The sequence below is a fragment of the Etheostoma spectabile genome, unplaced genomic scaffold (assembly GCF_008692095.1).
Source record: "Etheostoma spectabile isolate EspeVRDwgs_2016 unplaced genomic scaffold, UIUC_Espe_1.0 scaffold456, whole genome shotgun sequence".
Classification (NCBI taxonomy): domain Eukaryota; kingdom Metazoa; phylum Chordata; class Actinopteri; order Perciformes; family Percidae; genus Etheostoma; species Etheostoma spectabile.
In genome coordinates, this window is record NW_022605612.1 from 1 (window position 1) to 11491 (window position 11491).

Genomic DNA, 11491 nt, shown 5'->3' on the forward strand with positions numbered 1-11491 from the left:
TGAATTTTGGCAAGGTAGGCACTGCCTACCCTGCCTACCCTGACTGCACGTCACTGGCCAGTACACCAAGAAACTTTGGAGTAGGTTATCACATTTTATTGCTGTTCATATTTACCCTCATTTTACATTACACTGGGAAATGTTTTAGTTTGCAGTGTTTGTCTCACAGAAATAGACAGCAGTCAAGTTGTTGTCCGTCACTCCATCTCCCTGGTCAAACTTGTTGCTGCGAAAGTTGGAGAGAGACACTGGCAGAGCAGAGCGAAATCTTGGTGACCAGAGCAATTGATGCCATTCGCGAAATAATGTCTGATTATTAGCCTTAATGAAATGAGCTGTTTCACCATGGAGATGTAAGAAATATGCACTAGTCCACCAAGAACTGTATTTACTTCTTGCCTCCTTTCCCAGGCACTTTACAGAGACCCGCTGGTTCAGCAGAGAAAAGAAAAAAAAAAAACTAATCAATGTACAGGTTAACAAACTGTACGTACGGATTCATAACAATCCGTGCTCAGGTTTACGTGAGCAAAGTAGGAAAGATATTCACAGATTTAACTTCTGGGATCAATTACTCTATAGCAAAATTGTATTATATCACAAATAACGCACTTTCCTAACGTAGTAAAGTTAACAATGAGCTACAAACCATTTTTTATCAAGAGCCATCCTCCAACCTGGAGAGACCTTGGTGTCTAGTAGCAGTCGGCAGTGCTTAGACATAAATCTACACTGAACAAAAATATTCTATTCTATTAATTTAATGATTAAGGTTGTGTCTCAAACTTAGTTTTTAACAGTAGGTGCTCGGAGGAGACAAATATAATTAAGATAAGAATATATATAGAATATCGTATATATCGTTTTTTTTTTTGTCTTTTGTCAGCTGACCCCAGGGGGCTTCCTACACATTTGACCAAATAAGAGGAGTGAACTTTCTTGCATGATTTGCACTGATGCATTTTGCTACGCTTGGATTTTTCCAAGGTGTGAAACAAACCCAGCTAAGGTTTAAAAAAACTCATCTTGGACCAAAGCAATAAATTAAACTATGGGTGTGAAAATATCCTTAATATACAAATGTCATGTATGGCAGACTAACCTGCGCGCCTTGTTAAACCCAGTTGAATGGGCTGAGTCTGAACTCTTGCCTCTTTTAAAACCAGTCTTGTCAAAGCATGGCTCCTTGACTTGCGAGTTAGGCTCCCGCTGTCATGTGATACGCAGAGTCTGGAGTCCCTCGATCTGCATGTGTGACTGTGACCTGGGGGCTGTGAGGTGCAGGAGCGACCTGGTCTGAGAAAGTGCTCAAGTAATTATCTTCTGTCCTCTCACAGGACCATCTGAATCCTCCTCTCGACTTCTGTACCACCGTCTCTTCATCTCCATCTTTTGCAAGTGCTCTGAAATCTGGTTGACACTGTATTTTGACTTTGTCTTGCTCTCACTTCAAAGTCATTTTGATAGTCCAATGCGCCTCCTGCTGCTCCTCTCTTTCTTCTCCTTCTTTATATCGTAACTGCTGTTGATGTCTGTTAGGAGATTCAAGAAGAGGGACGCTTTGTTGACTTCTCTCTGTTTAGACAGTAGGAGAAAGCAAACACATCAGCCAAGTGCTTGATCTATGGTTCTGCTAGTCTCCACGCAGAGCTTTTGCTGTAGCCTAGGTAAGTGGCCTGGTGTTTATACTTGTGCGTTGAGTATGCAACGGCTGGCGTTGTGGTGTGTGGTGTGTGGTGTGTGTGTGTGTGGTGTGTGTGTGTGTGTGTGTGTGTGTGTGTGTGTGTTTTCTCTCGGGACCTATATAAAAGATACCTGGGAGCCAGAAATCTCTGTTGAGGAGGAGGTCAAATACATATTTCCTCATTAAAATGCAAATCATATAACTTTTGACATGCTTTTTCTGGATTTTTTTTGTTGTATTCGCTCTCACTGTTCAATAACTACCATTAAATTATACACTGACATTTATTAGTCAGTTGGCAATGTACAAGATCAACAGGGGATCAAATACTTTTCCCCCTCACTGTATGAATGATATAGGAGAGTGTTAAAAGGTGACTTTGAAATTGTGGCGCTAACGGCGACGCGAGGAAACATTTGGGTGACTTAAATTTTGTCGTGGTGCACCTAAATACAAAATTAAGGCGCACCAGTACACCCGACGCAAAAGTTATTCTGGAGCCCTGAAATCACACTTGTTATAATTTCTTCCTGAATCCGTGTTTAATGTACCTGGGTTGAACTTGAGCAAAAGTAATTATTGCAATGGTAACTACTTTTTGTATTGGTTTCATAAAAGAGGTCTGTTAATTTGCACAGTAAAAGTTCTGTATTTTGAATGCAATTGTCTTTGCATTCGGATTCCTCACTTCAATAGAATCATGACTGGTCTTCTTTGTAAAAAGCATCCTTTTCTGGGTATGCAAACCTGTAACTAGTGGGAATTACTCTACATTATTCATCATCATGACAGTAAAATAGATAATCCTAAAACAACCTACTGCAATAATTCCTCTCTCAACCAACAGAAAAAAAATACCATCATATACCATAAAATCAAATTTGGAAAAATACCGTCATAAATCTTTGGTCATACTGCCCAGCACTAGGCTCATTATTTAATTTCAACTAATTTGATTTATGTACAGTAGGTTATTGACACCCTTTTTGACACTCAACAACCTCAGCAAACCCCCGGGCCAAGGGTACAAAGGCTGCCATTTGGCCAGAAAAATGGCAATCATCCGCCAGGTCCTGAGAGACACAGGGACTATCTGCCGTCTCTGAAAACCTTTGCAGGGTAACCCTTCATCTATCCTGAAGGTAACTAATAATGATAGGTTATCGATGCTATTGAGTCCATGATAAATTAAGCAGATGTAGTGTATGTGTATTTGTTTAGGAAATTACCGTAGCAGGCTTCATTGAAACATTGACACAATGCTCAGATGGGCTCTAAACTGCTGCAACAGCTCTGCCAAGTTCAAACAAACACTGTAGGTATAAAAAGGTAAATATGGTGCAAATGTGAGAGCGGTAGATGCAATGTGAGCACTTGTAGAACATTATTTGAGATCTTATAAAAAAAATCTGTACTCGTATTTTTTTCACTTCAGCACTTTTCCAGTGTTTACAACCTCTAAAATATGTTGCTGCAAGTGCTCTCTCGCATCACGCAGCGTTAAGTCTGCACCCTCGGTTTTTGCAACACTTCATGTGATATATTTAGTGCAAAACTAATTTGTACTGTGGACTAGTCTGTGGAGCTCTAAGCCAACAGGAGGCCGGGACAGCAGGGTTTCTACGCCAGATGAGGGACAAATCTGTCTGGCTTATTTATTTAGCATGAAGCTAGCGTTAGCTAACTAGCAGCCAGCCCGCTTCTAATTACTATAATATATACGACTGTTAAAGTGTTGAGATAATTAAAAGGTATTTACAGTATTTAGAAGCGGACTGGCTGCTAGTTAGCTAACCCTAGCTTTATGCTACATAAATAAGCGGACAGAGTTGTCCTCATCTGGCAATAGAAACCCTGCTGTTAGACTAAGTCCACAGGTACAAATTAGTTTTGCAACAAATGTATCGCAAGAAGTGTTGCAAAAGTCGAGGGTGCAGACTCGCCGCTGTGTGATGCGAGAGAGCACATTGCAGCGACAAATTCAAGAGGTTGTAATCACTGGAAAAGTGACTGAAGGAAGAAAAATATTCAAGTACAGAGACAAGTTCTCAAATCATTCTACAATGCTAGATTGCATCTAGTTCAATTTTAGTTGTACAAGCTCTCAAATCCTTTCTACAAGTGCTCACATCGCATCTACGCGCCTCACATTTGAACCATATTTACCTTCATAAACAAGTTCTGCCAGGATCTTCTTGAGCTTTTCTTCAACGCCCATACATAGGGCAGTTTTGTAAAAAGGATAATAATCCAAAAATGTGTTCAAATAAGTATTGCTATGTGCAGAATGATAAAACAAACAAAAAACATTTGTAATTCCAGGAGGCTGGAACAACAGCCCAAATGCAAACCGTTCCAGAGCACTTTTAAAAAGATCCTGGTTCCCTGTGGTTTTGACCCAGCATACTGGCAATGCCTTCACCACTTAGATAGCAGCAGGTGTCAGTGACCATGACACCTTCCAGCCAGAAAAACAGCTTGTCTACATCGAGCACTCCAACTACCCACTGAGTTAGAGGTAAGCCATGCTGTGCAACATACTCTGCTGGCTGGGGTGGAGAAAAGTCAGCCCTCTTCTATCTTGTGACACTGCTGGAGGCAACAGTAGAGGCCTCCCGATGAATAGGCATATTGGCTCTTAAGTAAAATGAATAGAGGAGGGATGTGTGATCCCATGGATGGGAAATGGTGTCAAAGTCATCATTGCAACAGAAAAAGAGTGTGCCATCCATCAGGGTTCTCCTTGCTGTTGAGGAAGAGCGCATCCGAGGCATATTTGCCCTTGGAGAGCACCTCCTTGAAGACATGGCAACACCATCACAAGCCTGTACAACCTAAAATACAAGGCCAGAGTCTAAGGAAGTAACTGAACAAGACCATCCTGTTTAAGGGCTAGTAGATGCTCAAAATCACAAGAATTTGCTCACGTCAGACCGGAGAATATTATAAAGCTTGTAGTAAAGGGTTGGGTGTGGACAGTGTGCAACATAGCACCACAAATGACTGCAGTATTGAATAATGTTACATTTGGTCATTCCACATCTTAAGGAACATCACAATGCTTACTTGCAATGCTTTTGTCTCGTGGCCGTAGCAAGCACTTTGCTTTTTCGCCATAGAACAGGAAGCTGTAACTTTACTTTGTCCAATCTGCACCTAATTTCACAATAAGAGTCCGGACTGGAGATACTAAACACTTTATTGAGTATAGTACCACTATTGACGGGAAGTCAATTGTAATCACTAATGTTTAAATGCCGCGGGTTTTTCCGTGTGTCTGTGTGTGTGTGTGAGAGAGAGAGAAAAATACATCTTGCACTTAGTAAAGTAATTATGACATAAATAAATGTATTATTTATATTACTGTAGGATGTTTCTCATATGTTTGTATCTTAACTACATGCCTAGTCCATCGTGCTGAATCATTTAGGATTTCTACATTAAAAAAAAACATTGTTTTATGTAAAACCACTAGATGTATGGTAGAAAAAATATGGAGTATTAAGCAAACATAAGCTCTTTCCCATTGGCTCCTATTTAAGCAAGATGATAAGGTAAGGTTCCATCCTGGCATGGCAAGTCAGAGCATATGCTTTTTTGAAAATATATTTGTATCTCTTTTCTGTGTTGTAATGTGATGGTCCTAAGCACTCCTTGCTGTATCAACACAGGAACAAACACAGCTGAATTAGCACAATTTTAAGCATTTCTGTCGGAATTCTAAAGGGCCAGAATAGACAATGCAGGTTAAAATTAATCAAGTTCGACTGCTTGAGTTGCTTTGCCAGTATGTTAAGCTTACATGTAATGCATAATTGCATTATAGTTACACCTCCCGATAACATTAGATATCACACACAAACTAATTTACTTTTCCATCTTAATTAACTTCTGTCATTACGCACCTCTATTCCTGGTGTTTCCTCAGTAAATTCAAGGGTAGCAGGGACAAGGTCTTCTAATGTCATACATTATTTTTAAGTCTGCAGTAACACAAGATCATACAGAGATTATAAATTATAGTTTTTATCGTCAACCTTTTAGTGTGCTATGCAAATTGGCTCATAGGAGTCAGAAATATATATTTTTTACGGTATTAAAATCAGACACGGTTTTATGTTCAAAAAATGTGCAATTATATATACACTCACCTAAAGGATTATTAGGAACACCATATTAATACTGTGTTTGACCCCCTTTCGCCTTCAGTACTGCCTTAATTCTATGTGCATTGATTCAGCAAAGTGCTGAAGCATTCTTTACAAATGTGGTCCATATGATAGGATAGCATCTTGCAGTTGGAGATTTGTGGGATGCACATCCAGGGCACAAAGCTCCCGTTCCACTGCATCCAAAGAGCTCTATGGGTTGAGACTGGTGACTGTGGGGGCCATTTTAGTACAGTGAACTCATTGTCATGTTAAGAAAACCAATTTGAAATGATTCAGCTTTGTGCGGTGCATTATGCTGGAAGATAGCATCAGAGGATGGGTACATGGTGGCCATAAAGGGTGGACAGGTCAGAAAAATGTCAGGTAGGTCGTGGTATTTAAACCATGCCAATCGGCACTAAGGGACCTAAAGGTGCCTAGAAACATCCCCACACCATTACACCACCACCAGCCTGCCACAGTGGTAACAGGCATGATGGATCCATGTTCTCCTTCTGTTTACGCAAATTCTGACTCTACCATCTGAATGTCTCAACAGAAATCAAGACTCATAGACCAGGCACATTTTTCCTGTCTTCAACTGTCCATTTTGGTGAGCTCTGAAATTGTAGCCTTTTTTCCTATTTGTAGTGGGGATGAGTGGTACCCGGTGGGGTCTTCTGCTGTTGTAGCCCATCCGCCTCAAGGTGTGCGTGTTGTGGCTCACAAATGCTTTGCTGCATACCTCGGTTGTAACGAGTGGTTATTTAGTCAAAGTTTCTCTTTATCAGCTTGAATCAGTTGCATCTCCTCTGACCTCTAGCATCAACAAGACATTTTCGCCAACAGGACTGCCGCATACTGGATGTTTTTACCTTTTCAAACCTTCTTTGTAAACCCTAGAAATGGTTGTGCGTGAAAATCCCAGTAACTGAGCAGATTGTGAAATACGCAGGCCGGCCCGTCTGGCACCAACAACCATGCACGCTCAAAATTGCTTAAATCACCTTCTTTCCCATTCTGACATTCAGTTGGAGTTCAGGAGATTGTCTTGCCCAGGACCACACCCCTAATGCATTGAAGCAATGCTATGTGATTGGTTGATTAGATAATTGCATTAATGAGAAATTGAACAGGTGTTCCTAATAATCCTTTGAGTGTGTGTGTGTTATAATATATATATATATATATATATATAGGTCGGGCTCTCGTACAGTATAACTGGTATACACAGAGGAGACAACTGTTGACGTTAAGTCCATTGACTCTTATCTAACACAACTGCTATCTTTCCTGACGATTTGATGACCCAATGAACTACTCTCACCTTCAGAGGTAACTGCACTCATTCACTGTGGGGATATTCAGAGTCAGGCCACAACAAAGAGTTCCTCCAGAGAAAGCACCTCATCATGGCATGACATGGACAAGAGGGGACGCTGTGAATCCCCACTTTGAGGGAGTGTCTTCGACTCAACGGAGGAGATGGGGAGACCAGGAAGGAGGGGGATACGGAGAGCACAGACGGGCTGAAGTGAGCCTGAGTCTGACCGATGAATTGGAAAGGAGAACTGTGGCGAGAAGGATAGGCAGGAGAGTGAGGTGGTGCAGGGGATGATGAGGGAGAGATAGTAGCGGGAAGAGGTGAGCGTCGGCCTTCTTGCGGTTTTGCTAACAGCTGTAAGAAAGAAAACATTGTATCGTTTTAAATTGTGTGTCTGTCAACCACAGTGTTTCTAAAGATTTGTGGGAAATGTTCGCTTCCATTTGCGAACCATGCCAAAGACACAATATTCTTTGCTTGTTATGAAAAAGAAAATAGTTTAAAATTGACTAAAAATGCTGAAAACATTATATAGCAAGTCTGTCTAAGACATGTAACTGTGCCATAAATGCCATATGATATAAAAATGAAGTTAAAACAAGCCAAAACAGTTCATGATTCAAAGTTGAAAGATACCTCATCTGCTTCTCTTCTGAAAGAAGTCTCCCTGGAATTGAGAAATGTTGTCTATGAATCCAACGAGTCTCCAAGCAGTTTCTTCATGACCTCTTCATCACTTTCCAGACTCCACCCACTCACTACTTTACCGACTTTCTCCAATCCTCCCGAAGTAACTACGGCATCAGAACTATGGACTGACACGAAATTGCTTCTTTGGAGGCCTAGCAGCAGCAGATTTACTACTGTCAACAGCTACAGTCGTCACATTCTTAAGGAAACGTTCCTCATCAGACTGTGTCACGCTGGACTGTGCTGAAAGTTGCACAGGGGCCTCCAGGGAGTGGGAAACTGGTGCTGGTAAGTTCCTACATCTGAGGGTTAGATTCTCAACAGGTTTTTGCCCCTGTCTGAATGTCTGAACCTGCATGCCACTGTGGTTATGGCTCTAATATGAGCCAGTCTTCTCAAAGCAGCAGTCTGCGATCCTTGCTGGGAAGATGACGCATTTCTGACCAGAGGGGGTGAGAGGGATAATGAAGAGAATAATACATAATGAGATTCAGCAGTAGAGGTGAATATTGGAACTGAATATTTTGAGAAAACACTTTTTTTCAATCTAGCTAATATGCCAAAAATACACGGTTTCATCGTATTGCAATTACAGCTATAAATGTATTATTTTTTAAATGTCTGCGTAAAAACAACAACTTTTTCCCCCATTGAACACAATGTATTTATTTTGAAACACACTGGAAGAGAGAGGGGTTTCTAAACTGCACTTTCTGTCCTTGAAGACTCAGCTCAACCTTAGGAGCAGTATGACAGAAAATGTTACTGGTTGAAACTGATTTTTCAAACCGTGCTGTAACTGGCCATGCCTACCCACACTAGTTTACCCTAGGTGTCTCTCTGAAGAGACACAACTTTAGCATTAATTTATTTAGCAGGGGTTCAAAACCATCTGTTTTATGCGTTGAAGTGTTGCTTTGCAGTATATGCCCTAGTCGATGTAGACACGTGTATCAGGTGCAATCTAGGATCTAAAAGGAAAAGAGCTTTGAGATGGCCTTCAAGATAGCGGACCACCAGTCACCATATACTTTGTCAATAGCAATCCCCAAATCGGTCCCCAAGCGTTCAGTTAGATAGTAAATTCCGTAAAGATATTCTAACAATATTCCCGAAAGAACCAGCAGGCTGCCTTATTGCACTACTATATCATCTTCGAACATTGCCATTTTCAGCGCGCAGCTTGCTAGCTCGAAGTTTGTTATTGCCCGAGGGAAGGGATTTTAAGAACGGCAACACAGAGAAAGGGAAGAGGAGGGAAATCCTGCGTAGGATGTCAGGCAAATACCTTCCAAGACTCTCTTCTTCCTTCACAACAGCTTTCGTTTTTCGATTACTGATTTCCACATTCTTTTCTATTCCTTAATATTATTTTTGTAAATAATGCCTATTTTACGCTTATACCTGTCTGGTATCAGAGTTGTGACATTATTTATTTAACTTATACACAGAACCTTGACGTTACCTGTGTTTAGGCACCTTAATTTGGCTTTGCTGACAGGTGACTGGCTGCTGTGTGGTTGCAGGTGGCGGAGGCCTTCTTTAAGAACCTGTCCTCCTCCACCCAGAGAGCTTGAGGTCTGAGAGCTGGCATAAGAAAGCAAAAGGTGGACGCTTGTTTCAAATTGCACAAAAGTCCACTGTAGAAGTGTCTAAAGTCTACTGCATTTATGTTCTGAGAAGTACAGCATCAGTTAGCTATACCTTCTACTAATGTATTTACCTTGGTAGAATCGCCGTCTCTTCTCTGTGTCTTCGCGCAGCAGAGCCCAATGTGTCAGCTCCATGCTCAGAGACTGAGCTGACCGCGGACGGTTCATCAGATCTGATAATGAAGGGTGTGTATTTAAGGAAGAAAATCTGGTTTTCACAGCCCCATCCACAGCACCCTAAAATAAGGAAAGGAAAGACGCGTTTCTGATGTTACGCGCGTACCTTACACTTTTTGCGATTTGAAACACACACGCTTGAAACTCACTGTATGTACGTAGCACCTGCACAGACTTAACGCCTCCTCTGTTGTTCCTCTTTGCAGACAACAGAACTTGAGCTCGGTCCAAAGCGAAGCTTCGCCGCTCGTTTCCACATCTTAAACTTTGGGGCTGTTATATCCTGCTGGATACAATAGCGTCACCTAGTTAGCTAAGCTAATAACGTTAATACGGTGCACTTTAAAAAAAAAACGCTAATAGATTATTTTCGAGGTCATTCATTGCCTATTATATTTCTATGCATTAACGTTCGGTTACTGTTGTTCATGTTGCCAGGTTCAGGTCGTCTACCTCCGCTTTCGTTGTTTCTTTTGAGACTTCACAGACAGTTGCAGTAGGCTCGTTCGAGATGAGCCAGGTCTGAGCAGAATCGATCACCGGCGAGCGCCTTGCATGCGGTTAGATTTGTGTCCGACTTGATCCCGACTTGCTTGACGTCATGCAGACGTGGGCAACGGAAATCTCACGAGAGCAAGGCGGCCGCAGTTCTGAGACGCAGACGGCGCAGTGCTTTTCACCGACTGCAAGAGCCAGGCGGACCCAGAGCAGCTGGGAAACGCCGGCTTCTCAGCTGATTTAACACCTGATTGGTTTACAACATGATGACGTTTTATATAAACTTTTTAGTGTTTTGAATCGGAGGGATTTTAATGCTATTGTCTGATTTAAAGACTTTTCTGTCCAGAACACATGTTGTGTGACTGATAGTAGTTTAGAAGTCAGACAATAAATCTGATCAGATCAGTATCATCTACCGGTGTTGTTCATTAAAATCAGCAACAGGTCGCATGTAGAGCACTTTGCCAGCTACTCTGTCATAACTAAACAACTGGAGACTGGGTACCAGCTGGTATGAGGGTCTGATTATATTTTATTAAATCGGAATCGCACACAGTGTTTTCATCACTTCCTGTCCAGCCTGAAGGAGCTGGAATCGGCTGGAAACTGTCCGACTTTACCGCAGCTTTTTATCACCGCCCCCCGCTGCTGCCGCTGCTCTCGTCCACTTTACAGGCGAGGCGCAGTTCATCTCGAACGAGCCTAGATTCTTCTTCTGATTCATGGCGGATCGCAAACCAACATCTTAAGGTGCATACCGCCACCTATAGGGTCTATGCGGAACGCCCAGTGTTCGAAACAACCCCCCGCAGGTACAGCCATAGACAGTTAAAGAAATGGACAACAGATCCGTTGTTCTCATAGACAGTTAAAGAAAGTAAATCAACAGACCCGGTTGTTCTGGACGGAGACCAGTGAAGCAAAATAGAAACACTGGCTAGCGTTACTTTTTTTTTTTAATATTCAAATTTTATGAACAATATGGACATACAGTAGAAAGAAAAATCTTCTGCACATCTCAGAAGTCTATGTTCTAAAAGAGCCAGGGGGTTATCAAGGAAAAAAAGGAAAAAAATAAGCAAACCAAATATTCTGTAAAGCTTACAGAGTCATACGATCTGACGCTTTCTTGTTCGTACAGTGGAAATGGAGGCAATGTATTGTTTAAGATTAAGAGCCAGCTCAAAAAAGCTTGGCTTCTTTTTCAAAACCTTGATTATGCAAATAAAATTTGGTTAAAATAATAATTAGATTTATTGGTAATACTCAGAATAAAGCTTTCATTATGTTGAGTGAATCCAAACAATTACAT

At 41.4% G+C, this 11491-nt stretch overlaps 1 pseudogene; it reads right to left on the reverse strand.

Annotated features, from left to right (window-relative positions):
* Positions 1–1102: 1102 nt before the first annotated feature.
* Positions 1103–11491, reverse strand: part of LOC116686721 (uncharacterized) — a 10786-nt pseudogene continuing 397 nt past the window's right edge.